We start from the raw sequence: 13,479 nt of genomic DNA on the forward strand, positions 1-13,479 counted from the left end.
GGTATTATTCATGATTGCAGCCATGTCCTGCAAGGTAATCGCTATGGGCGTCCCTGATGTAATTGGCGCCATATTAGCGTGCGTCCCCTGAGCGGGAGGCGAAGGGTCTGACACGTGGGGAGAGTTAGTCGGCATAACTTCCCCCTTGACAGAACCCTCTGGTGATAATTATTTTATAGATAAAGACTGATCTTTACTGTTTAAGGTGAAATCAATACATTTAGTACACATTCTCCTATGGGGCTCCACCATGGCTTTCAAACATAATGAACAAGTAGGTTCCTCTGTATCAGACATGTTTAAACAGACTAGCAATGAGACTAGCAAGCTTGGAAAACACTTAAAACAAGTTTACAAGCAGTATAAAAAAACGTTACTGCACCTTTAAGAAACACAAATTTTGTCCAAATTTGAAATAACAGTGAAAAAAAGCAGTTACACTAACGAAATTTTTACATTGTATGTAACAAGTTAGCAGAGCATTGCACCCACTTGCAAATGGATGATTAACCCCTTAATACCAAAAACGGAATAACAAATGACAAAAACGTTTTTTAAACAGTCAGCTCTACTGTGGCTTTTTACCTCCCTCAATACGAATTTTGAAGCCTTTTGAGCCCTTCAGAGAAGTCCTGGAACATGCAGGAAGAAGCTGGATGTCTGTGTCTGTAATTTTTTCTGCGCAAAAAAGCGCTAAAATAGGCCCCTCCCACTCATATTACAACAGTGGAAAGCCTCAGGGAACTGTTTCTAGGCAAAATTCAAGCCAGCCATGTGGAAAAAACTAGGCCCCAATAAGTTTTATCACCAAACATATATAAAAAACGATTAAACATGCCAGCAAACGTTTTATATTACACTTTTATAAGAGTATGTATCTCTATTAATAAGCCTGATAACAGTCGCTATCACTGCATTTAAGGCTTTACTTACATTACTTCGGTATCAGCAACATTTTCTAGCAAATTCCATCCCTAGAAAAATATTTTAACTGCACATACCTTATTGCAGTAAAACCTGCACGCTATTCCCCCTCTGAAGTTATCTCACTCCTTAGAATATGTGAGAACAGCAAAGGATCTTAGTTACTTCTGCTAAGATCATAGAAAACGCAGGCAGATTCTTCTTCCAAATACTGCCTGAGATAAACAGTACACTCCGGTACCATTTAAAAATAACAAACTTTTGATTGAAGAAATAAACTAAGTATAAAACACCACAGTCCTCTTACGACCTCCATCTTAGTTGAGAGTTGCAAGAGAATGACTGGATATGGCAGTGAGGGGAGGAGCTATATAGCAGCTCTGCTGTGGGTGATCCTCTTGCAACTTCCTGTTGGGAAGGAGAATATCCCATAAGTAATGGATGATCCGTGGACTGGATACACTTAACAAGAGAAAAGGGTACAAATATAGCACTCTAAGAACGTTTCAATATAGCATGATAGAAATTGATGTGTTAAAAAATAACTTTTATTAGATCAAATTAAAAACAGGGGATTAACATACATTTTAAAATCAAAATTTGGGTCCACTACCAGAGGCCAGACAATATTACTGCTGGCTTATAGAGACAAACACCCTGGTTAGGTTACTGTGAAGTCTCAAGTAAAAAATGACATAGTTGTCTCTTTTGAATGTTACTCATATAGTAGTGATAACGGTACTAGATTTGGGTCGGCCTGGGTCAAAGATATATATAGGATTGTGTAAGTATTAGGTATACGGTGTATCACTTGTTATTGAGGATATTTGTTTAGGATATAATATAATCATAGATGGAATAGGTCTTTAGATCAAAGAAATGTGGCTCTAAGAGGTTAACTATTCTCCTCAGTGGTTAAGTTAACTTATTTGCAAAACTCTAGCCTTGTAGTACCAAGGTAGGTAGGCTCTGAGTTGTGCTATAATGCCATATTATGTCATTGGAATGGATTTGTTCCTTTAATATTCATCATATTTGTGATATGGTGTCACTAAAAGTGAACTTTTACCTAGGGTATCTTTTGTTCGTGTTAAGTGTGTTTGGCTTAGTGGCCTTGGATACCCTTGTACACAAATTTCTGACTGTATTCCCTTCTTGTAGATAGAGTATAATTTTCACTATTGTATTTATATGATCATTGGAATAACCTGTGACTATGAATACATCTGAATAAACAGGGAATCTCTTTGTTGTGCCTTGGATTGGAAATATGCACCAATACCTTATGATATCATTTTGATGGATATGTTAAGATATCATGTGAAACCTTGGGGGTGAAAGAAAATACTCCTTTCTAGTACCTTTATGACACTATTGAGAATGTGCTTGGTAACCATGTACCGCTGTGAAATATGGAAAATAAATTCCTCTGTTATATCTTTTAATTATAGTTATTAATATCTTAGAAAGAACCCAAGCTGTGTACCTGTGATAATTATTTAGAGTAGTTTGTAACAAGTTAATCTTCCTTGAAGTGGCCAAATGAGTGTGAAATAAGGCCACCTAAGCGGTAAAAATATCTCATTTAATTATAGAGTCGTCTTTATGCTGTCAGTATAATACTGAATATACTCTAATTTGAGGTAAAAAGGGGTAAAACTCCTCTATTGGACCTTGTAATGCCGTTATGAATGAATGTACTTCAATACCAAAAGAACTATAAGGAGTGAAAAGCCTGATAAGCTCCTCTTCTTTTACCTATTAATACCTTTATTGATAATTCCACTTGGGTGCCTTATAATGCTACTGTGAGGAGTCAATAAGTGAACTCCTTAGTTTTGTTACCTTTTAATATCGCTAATAATACCGCTGGTAAATATCTAGATTAGGATAAACCTAACCCTTGTACGTATATTACCTTGTGAATACCGCTAATAAGTATCAAGATTAGGTTAAGCCTAACCCTATGTTACCTTTTGATACCGCTAACAAATATTGCTTTGGAAAATATAGATTAGGATAAGCCTAACCCTTGTACCTGTATTACCTTCTAAGTACCGCTTGTAAATATCTAGATTAGGTAAGGCCTAACCCTTGTACCTGTATTACCTATGTGAGTTATCAAAAGTATAGTAGTCCAGCTGACTTGGCTGGATCGGCGTTTACTAAGAGCCGCATATATATATATATTACCTTGTGAATACCGCTAATGAGTGTCAAGATTAGGTTAAGCCTAACCCTATGTTACCTTTTGATACCGCTAACAAATATCGCTTTGGAAAATATAGATTAGGATAAGCCTAACCCTTGTACCTGTATTACCTTCTAAGTACCGCTTGTAAATATCTAGATTAGGTAAGGCCTAACCCTTGTACCTGTATTACCTATGTGAGTTATCAAAAGTATAGTAGTCCAGCTGACTTGGCTGGATCGGCGTTTACTAAGAGCCGCATATATATATTACCTTGTGAATACCGCTAATGAGTGTCAAGATTAGGTTAAGCCTAACCCTATGTTACCTTTTGATATCGCTAACAAATATCGCTTTGGAAAATATAGATTAGGATAAGCCTAACCCTTGTACCTGTATTACCTTCTAAGTACCGCTTGTAAATATCTAGATTAGGTAAGGCCTAACCCTTGTACCTGTATTACCTATGTGAGTTATCAAAAGTATAGTAGTCCAGCTGACTTAACTGGATCGGCGTTTACTAAGAGCCGCAAATGCGGCAGATAGATTTTTTAACAAAATAACGTTATCATTTTAAATTAAGGTAGTGGATCAACAAATTAATTTAAAAGCAACAAACAGGGAAGAACGGGGGGACGCCACTGACGCTTTTCGCCGTGGTGGCTGTATCAAAGGGCAGTCTCACTCTGTCTTTGTGAGATTTAAATACCCTTCAATGTTAGCGGATTGGCTGCTGATGGAGGCCTTGGTTGTATCAACCAATTTGATTGGTGGAGAAAATAGGTGTGTAGTGTAGATGCATTCTAATTGGTCCATTTGCCGTAGTCGCTTGTTTGTGTTTATATTGTAAATATGGTTATCTGCTTGTAATTCGCGTTACTTATTAGTTGGCTAAATAGCTCTATTATGCCTTTTATAAAGTGATACTTGCTATGTTATCCTTCTATTATATATTTCATTTTAGAAGTTCCTATCGTTGTTCGTAGATTATGATTGGTTAAGAAAGCTGTCAATGTTTCCTTTACTAAGGTTCTCATTGGGTGTTGTTTTTGTCAATCATGCTTACTCGTTATCAAGTCTAACCCTTTTATGAATCGAAGAAATGTATACGTAATTCATTTGTCGATTGAGTCATTCATCGTCATAGCTTATCTGTCATTGGGTGCCGGATCTGTCAGTCATGGTGGTTTGGTTGCAAGGAAAGAGGTGAGTAGTGATTTGTCAAACGGAACTGTCAATCTTCCGCATGTGTCGGACTTCCGACAAATCACTACTCACCTCTTTCCTCGCAACCAAACCACCATGACTGACAGATCCGGCACCCAATGACAGATAAGCTATGACGATGAATGACTCAATCGACAAATGAATTACGTATACATTTCTACGATTCATAAAAGGGTTAGACTTGATAACGAGTAAGCATGATTGACAAAAACAACACCCAATGAGAACCTTAGTAAAGGAAACATTGACAGCTTTCTTAACCAATCATAATCTATGAACAACGATAGGAACTTCTAAAATGAAATATATAATAAAAGGATAACAGCAAGTATCACTTTATAAAAGGGATAATAGAGCTATTTAGCCAACTAATAAGTAACGTGAATTACAAGCAGATAACCATCCCCAAGGCAGAACATACAGTGATCTGAGATGTCATCGCAGAACATGCAGCATGTCTGCAGAAAGAACAGGACACATGCAGGAACTGTTAGTTAGCGATTAAACTTTTCAGAGCTGCTTCACATTAGGCTGTTCTCTAGCTGCACTGTGTAAGTTTTCCTTATCACAGTTCCTCCAGAGCAACGTGCTGTTTGAAGTGAACAGTGAAATATGCAGTAGCGCTGAAAAGTAGCAGTGCATTAATTGACTGGCTCTCAGAGATTTTTTCAAGCCCGTCCCCTAGGCTTTCACAGTCTGCAAAGCTGTTTTTTTCTAAATGTAAAACGTTCGTATAAGCAATGCACCTTTTTTAGAGTATGTCTGCAGCTAATTTGCAATACAATTTTCAACTACTGCACTATATTATAAAACTTTAAATATTGCTTTATTCTCCAGTTAGCTAACACAATACAATCAAACTGGTGCTTTAGTGTAACCGCCTAATTTAAAATTAAATTTAATCTAAAAATGACCTGCAGAAAGTTTTTCACTAAAAAACTCATCGCAGAAAGTGAAAAAAAGTTCTGCCTCTGGGATAACCATATTTACAATATAAACACAAACAAGCAACTACGGCAAATGGACCAATTAGAATGCATCTACAATACACACCTATTTTCTCCACCAATCAAATTGGTTGATACAACCAAGGCCTCCATCAGCAGCCAATCCGCTAACATTGAAGGGTATTTAAATCTCACAAAGACAGAGTGAGACTGCCCTTTGATACAGCCACCACGGCGAAACGCGTCAGTGGCGTCCCCCCGTTCTTCCCTGTTTGTTGCTTTTAAATTAATTTGTTAATCCACTACCTTAATTTAAAATGATAATGTTATTTCATTATCATTTCATTATTGCATTTGCGGCTCTTAGTAAACGCCGATCCAGTTAAGTCAGCTGGACTACTATACTTTTGATAACTCACATAGGTAATACAGGTACAAGGGTTAGGCCTTACCTAATATAGATATTTAAAAGCGGTACTTAGAAGGTAATACAGGTACTAGGGTTAGGCTTATCCTAATCTATATTTTCCAAAGCGATATTTGTTAGCGGTATTAACAGGTAACATAGGGTTAGGCTTAACCTAATCTTGATACTCATTAGCGGTATTCACAAGGTAATATATATATGCGGCTCTTAGTAAACGCCGATCCAGCCAAGTCAGCTGGACTACTATACTTTTGATAACTCACATAGGTAATACAGGTACAAGGGTTAGGCCTTACCTAATCTAGATATTTACAAGCGGTACTTAGAAGGTAATACAGGTACAAGGGTTAGGCTTATCCTAATCTATATTTTCCAAAGCGATATTTATTAGCGGTATCAAAAGGTAACATAGGGTTAGGCTTAACCTAATCTTGATACTTATTAGCGGTATTCACAAGGTAATATACTAACAAGGGTTAGGTTTATCCTAATCTAGATATTTACCAGCGGTATTATTAGCGGTATTAAAAGGTAACAAAACTAAGGAGTTCACTTATTGACTCCTCACAGTAGCATTATAAGGCACCCAAGTGGAATTATCAATAAAGGTATTAATAGGTAAAAGAAGAGGAGCTTATCAGGCTTTTCACTCCTTATAGTTCTTTTGGTATTGAAGAAATTTGTGTACAAGGGTATCCAAGGCCACTAAGCCAAACACACTTAACACGAACAAAAGATACCCTAGGTAAAAGTTCACTTTTAGTGATACCATATCACAAATATGATGAATATTAAAGGCACAAATCCATTCCAATGACATAATATGGCATTATAGCACAACTCAGAGCCTACCTACCTTGGTACTACAAGGCTAGAGTTTTGCAAATAAGTTAACTTAACCACTGAGGAGAATAGTTAACCTCTTAGAGCCACATATCTTTGATCTAAAGACCTATTCCATCTATGATTATATTATATCCTAAACAAATATCCTCAATAACAAGTGATACACCGTATACCTAATACTTACACAATCCTATATATATCTTTGACCCAGGACGACCCAAATCTAGTACCATTATCACTACTATATGAGTAACATTCAAAAGAGACAACTGTGTCATTTTTTACTTGAGACTTCACAGTAACCTAACCAGGGTGTTTGTCTCTATAAGCCAGCAGTAATATTGTCTGGCCTCTGGTAGTGGACCCAAATTTTGATTTTAAAATGTATGTTAATCCCCTGTTTTTAATTTGATCTAATAAAAGTTATTTTTTAACACATCAATTTCTATCATGCTATATTGAAACGTTCTTAGAGTGCTATATTTGTACCCTTTTGTCAGTTTCTTACTGATTCCCTGTAAAGTTTGCCAGTAGGTACAAGCACCAACCCCTATCAGATTATAAACTGTATACTGGAGTATACTAATATTAGGTGTACTCATTACTTTGGTAATTTATAAGGGGAACGTTCAATATATACCATTAATTTGAGTAGTGCCATTGTTTCCTCTCTCTTCATATTTAACTATACTTTGTAATGCTTTTTTGATGTGTTTTGTGCAACGTTTTTGTTTTGCGAACAGAGCTCTAAGGACACGTAATTATTCTAGCGTAAATTGCAATCGAGCTCACGCATTTGCTTTCAACTTGTAATACACCCGAAGCGCGCAAACAGCCACGATAAACCCCTTTTCGTTGGCACGTAACTGTTAGTGTACCACTTGTAATTTGGCCTTAATTTGGTCCTGCAGAGAACACTGCATTTATTTTTGTGTAGGGCATGTGTCAACAATGCAGCATTAGGCAGCTTTTCATAATCTTGTTTAATTGCCACTATAAATATGCATAAAATATTCTACTGCCTGCAATGTCTCTTTAAAGTCACAATCCTAATCTTTACTTCCTTGGCATGTAAGCTCACGTATAACACCCGGTGTAAATGTGACCTACATCAGATGGTAACACATGGCACTGTCCTACAGCGCATGTAACTGTCTTTTCTCATTCATGTTAATTTCATAGCACTATTGATTATGAAAATGAGAATACATTATTCCACAATGAAGAACTTGAATAGCCAAAATGATACTGCTAGTGCCTCAAAACATGGTTTCATTAGATGCTCCCTGGCTTTTCAAACAACTTTCGCCCACTGATGTATTAACTTCAGCCAGTCCACAAACATATAGCCACTTAAAGGGACAGTAAAAACCAGAATGTTTGTTGTTTAAAAAGGTAGATACTCCCTTTATTACCCATTCCCCAATTTTGCATAACCAACACAGTTATAATAATATACTTTTTACCTCTGTGATTACCTTGTATCTATGGCTCTGCAAACTGCCCCCTTATTTCAGTTCTTTTGACAGACTTGCATTTTTAGCCAATCAGTGCTTGCTCCTAGGAGCTTCACGTGTCTGAGCTCAATGTTATCTATATGAAACACATGAACTAACGCCCTCTAGTGGTGAAAACTGTCACAATGCTTTCAGATTAGAGGTGGCCTTCAAGGTCTAAGAAATTAGCATATGAACCTCCTAGGTTTAGCTTTCAACTAAGAATACCAAGAGAACAAAGCAAAATTAGTAATAAAAGTAAATTGTTTTTTTTTTACTTGACTGTCCCTTTAAAAAGAATCTCACAGACAAAGAACAGAAGCTCGCCATCCATAAAACGTAACTTTTATTCACAATGTCCATATAAAAAGTATACATCCAGAGTTCTCACATCCAGCAGGCGTAAGGTCAAGACCGGATTACGCATTTCAGCTTTAAAGCCGTAATCATAGCCACTAGAGTCTACTGTTCTAAACAAATATTTAAAAGATATTTAAAAGTGCATGATTGCCCGATACACATTAATTAATTACCTCCCCCTGCTTTGATATTAAAACACCATAACCCTCATGACTCCTTGTTAAGAGAGTGTGTTTTAATGGAGTGTGTAAATGTAAATGCTACCATATATGTATCAATCATAACAAATGTGTATCAAATATGTATCAACACAAGCAAAACCATCTAAACAAGGTGCCATCACTCGACCATAGCAATTGTATTGTAATGTAAAATACGTAACTTAGACAAAAACCTTTTTTTTTCAAATTATATTCCATTTTACAGTCCAATGACAAACCTCTTGTATTTTTAGTGAATCGCTACATTACACAGTTTTTAGCAAAACAATAATGTTGTCAAATACAATGCAAGTGAAAAGTTATATCAAAAAAGAGAACTGCTTTTCTCAAATTGTATGTAAAAGAAAATATTTTATTTTTGTTTTAATCTTAATCAAACAGCATACGGAAACCTCATTATTGGAACTATGTCCCTCAACCACTGTTAAAGGTATTTCATTCCCAATAATTAATCAGGTCATATTCAGAGTTTAAAGGGACAGTCTACACTAAAATTGTTATTGTTTAAAAGATAGATAATGCATTTAATACCCATTCACCAGCTTTATAGATAACATTGTGTTCACGCTCGAGGAGTTATTTAAGAGTTAGCACAACACAGTACTAAATGCAAGTCAATAGATCATAAATAAAAATTCATGTGATTAGGGGGCTGTCAGAAGATGCTTAGATACAAGGGAATCACAGAGGTAAAAAGTATGACTGTGTTGGTTATGCAAAACTGGGGAATGGGTAATAAAGGGATTATCTATCTTTTAAAACAATAACAATTCTATTGTAGACTGTCCCTTTAAGCCAAGAGGCAAACGCATTTTAAGCTTAAAAATCCAAAACATTACTATTATTATGTATTAGTGGAAGTTGTCATTATACTTGTTGGGTACATTAACACTTTTTGGATTAGGCACTTGAGAAGAACTTATATATTTATACTGAACTCAAGACTTTAATAGAAGTCACCTCTAGGTGTTGTGTATTAGAAAATCCAGCAATCACCCACAAGATGTGCTGAAATAATATTACAAGCATTAAAGGGACATGAAATCCAATATTTCTTCTTTCATGATTCAAACAGAGAATACAATTTTAAAATACTTTCCAATTTACTACAATTATTACAATTTGCTTCATTCTCTCATTATCATTAATTGAAGAAGCAGCAGCAATGCACTTCTAGGCGCTAACAAAGCATTGGGTTGGCCAATAACATGCGCAGCTCCTGAGCCTACCTCGGTATCATTTTCAACAAAGGATAACAAGAGTACAAAACAAATAAGAGAACAGAATTAAATAGGAAAGTTATTTAAAAACACATGCTCTATTTCATTCATAAAGGAAAACATTGGGGTTTCATGTTCCTTTAACACATGCCATAGTAAAGTTAGATAGCTCATTTGCATTTCCTGACTTTTAAAATAAAGAGGAACCATTACACGTGGATTTTAAAGGAGTAGTAAAGTATTTTGCAATATGTGCATCTGAAATGAATCACTGCACTGTAAAATAGCTGCATACAAAAAATATTTAAAAGCATTTAACACTGTCTTCTTGATAGCACAATTTAAACTGTTTTGCAGTCTGTGGACAGACTATTTGAAAAGCCTTTTCTGTAGCCAGTTAGGATGAGCTTGTGTTTATATCAAGCAATCACTGTGCAGCATAGGAAATTTATCATACTGGGCTCCAGTGAGTTTACAAGGTAATAACGAAACTCAAGAAGAGAGGGAGAGAATGGTGCCCGGATCGTCTTCTCGCCCCTCTCTGCATTATTTTTTTAGATATTTAATATAAAACTACTGATATCTAGATATAATTATAGTCATGACACAGTAAATCATCAGAGCGTGCAATACGATAAATTAGTTCAGTAATCAATTTGATCACAACATACCGCGACATCAAACACCAGATCATAAGTGCACTTTATTTTTAGCAATTAACTACGGGTACTAGCAAGAATCAGAAAACCATTTAACGCGCAACATGAATTCTACGGATCCTTGCTAAGGACAAACATACTCAAATAATTTATCCCGCGCGTTACGGCTGCCCGCAGAGGGCAGAAGCATTTTTTTAGTACAGTACTGTACATGCCAACTGACTTGTAATAATTCATCGTCACAATGGATACCGCAAATTCCGTCACAATTTTACGTGTTTAGAAAGCTCTACCAGGTGTGTCAGACGATGTATTATTTTAAGTCTCTTCAAACGACTTCAGGTTAGATTTTTCTTATTCTTACTAGTATGTTGCTTTTGATAAAACTATACCATTCTGTCAGTGCTCTAAATCTACCGCAAGATGTCGCAATTTCATTATGTTTGTCGTACAGCAATCTATGCCACTTATAGGAGTCAATCATGCTTTAATATTTGATTAAAATAAAATATTCACCACCATATAGGGTTACCAAACAGGTAAGAATTTACCATAATGATCAATATTTTAAAGGTCCACAGCAGCAGCTAACTTTATAGACACAATATTTTAAAATGCTTTCTTTTCTGTGTGATGTTACATTATTAATTTTGCAAATTTCCATTTCTGTATTCCCCCCCACAAAGCGGAAACACTACAACCATAGTCATAATTACTAAGGTGCAGCATTAAACTGGACAGTCCAAATTTCTACTGGCTGTCCTGCAAATATATATATGAAGTAATACAGGGCACTTTATTGATGGGATGTGACTTAGTTTATGGCAGATATGGGTATATGGCTGACAGCCTTCAGAGTTGTCTGTCTGATATTTTGTCTCATCCGGACATATAACTGACAGAGACTGTAGGTTATCATAACCTCACCTATCTCATTTCACTGATCAGTTTTGTTGAGAACAGTTGGCAGCAATAGCAGGGGTGTACTTTCTATTCTCTCAGACCTGCATCTCTTGGGAAGCATCTAATTGTTGGGCGTATTGTTAAATGTTTATGTTCCCATATAATTCTACAATTAACAAAATATATAATAATTTACTCAGATGAATTATTATTTCCTTTATATTCTGTCTTCTGCTAGTTTTACTCATACTGTTAATGCAGTCCAATAAGAGAAATGCAATACTGGGGCACGGAATCACAGACTGGCAAGTCTTACCAACGTACCATACAAAGACACTCTATTGTTTGATACTAGATATAATAAAAATAAATCTGCCAGACTTCAGTTACTTTCCCATTTCCCCCCCTGTATCATGTGACAGGTCTCAACCTCAAATGCCTAGACATATATACTGTGAACCCTTGCACATGCTCAATAACACTTGGTGCCTTACAAATTGTGCATATAAAAAGAATATGCACATTTTATAATGGCAGTAAATAGGAAAGCTTTTTATATAGATTACATGAATCATGAAAGTGTAATTTTGACTTTCGTTTCCCTTTAACTCTCTTCCAAACTTAAATACTCATATGCTAAATCACTTGAAACTGATGCAGTACAACTGTAAAAAGCTGACAGGAAAATATCACCTGAGCATCTCTATGTAAAAAAGGAAGATATTTTACCTCACAGTTTCCTCAGCTCAGCAGAGTAAGTTCTGTGTAAAAAGTTATACTCAGCTGTTCCCAGCTGCAGGTAAAAAAATGAAGACATGAACAGCAGCCAATCAGCATCAGCAGTTCTGAGGTCATGAACTCTTTTACTGTGATCTCATGAGATTTGACTTAACTCTCATGAGATTTCATAGTAAGCTGAATAGGGAAATAACATGAGAGTGCACGAGGCTCATCCCCTAAGATGTCCCAGGACAGACACACTAAAATGCTGCTTAGAAATCCTTTACAATGGGAGGTGGCTACTGAGGAACTTTTGAGGTAAAATATCTCTCTTTTTTACATAGAGATGTTCAGGTGATATTTTCTAGTCAGCTTTTTACAGCTATACTGCATCACTTTCAAGTGTTTAAACATTTGGGTATTATGGCCCTTTAACTGAAGGTCTTGCTCCACTGTTTCAGTAAAAAACCCACGCTTTTCTCTAAACCTTTTATTTCAATATTTGTATAGTTCTATATACTGAAAATGATCTGCTTCCATGGGTTCCCTTTCTCAGTCTTGTTTGCCCGGCTATTCCCATGCTGCCTCTTCTCATTCTTCTTCTGTACCCAGTCTGAGAAGCCTCAGCTTGATTAAAAAAAAAAAAGGCTCCATAGTTGCCTGTTCATCCAACTCACTTTCATATAACTCACTGCTTATTTCACTCTCCAGCCATCTTTCCCTTTGGTGTCCTTGTTACACCTTCCTTATCAAGGGTAAGTCAACCCTACAGTGTTACAGCAACTCTACACTTTTTGCAATATACTTCCATTAGCAAACAAATGCTTCTAGTAAAACTGTTTCTAAAGCATATGTACATATGCTTCATGTGACTAGAGGATTGGGATTCAAACTCCTTACCTGTTTAGAGAACTGGCAGTGGTGTGTAATTGTGCCAGTGAAGATTTCATTTGTGTCATACAAGTCACTGCTTACTCTCTGAGAAGGTGTGCTGGTGTTTAAATACTGGCCAAACAAACAGTATGACCCCAGGTGTGAGAGACACCTATAGCTCCTAGTTTTAAGGGTACCTAGCTTGCCCTAAGAGAAATCAAAATTGTAAAAAAAATGGTACAAGGAACTTTTAGACTCAGTCAATATATCACCTTAGCCTTATGCTTAGGCACTCCTTGTACGTGTTTGAATACTGGCGCAAGGGGCACTCCACGGTATATGTACATATGCTACTGAAAAACGAATAACTTTTACTAGAAGCATTTTTGCTAATAGAAGTATGTTGCAAGAAATGTTTCTATTTAAAATGTAAATGCATCCATGCGCATGCCAGTTTTCACCATT

The 13,479-nt window shown here is 36.2% G+C and overlaps 1 protein-coding gene across 2 annotated transcripts in view; it reads right to left on the bottom strand.

The window, feature by feature from the left end:
* Positions 1 to 10,566, bottom strand: part of CBR4 (carbonyl reductase 4) — a 113,129-nt gene extending 102,563 nt beyond the window's left edge. For both annotated transcript variants that reach the window (XM_053703814.1, XM_053703813.1), the window contains exon 1: positions 10,531 to 10,566. The gene's annotated coding sequence lies outside the window, so the exon portion shown is untranslated. The remainder of the gene's footprint in view (positions 1 to 10,530) is intronic.
* Between the last annotated feature and the right edge of the window lie 2,913 nt (positions 10,567 to 13,479).

The sequence above is a fragment of the Bombina bombina genome, chromosome 2 (assembly GCF_027579735.1).
Source record: "Bombina bombina isolate aBomBom1 chromosome 2, aBomBom1.pri, whole genome shotgun sequence".
Classification (NCBI taxonomy): Eukaryota; Metazoa; Chordata; class Amphibia; order Anura; family Bombinatoridae; genus Bombina; species Bombina bombina.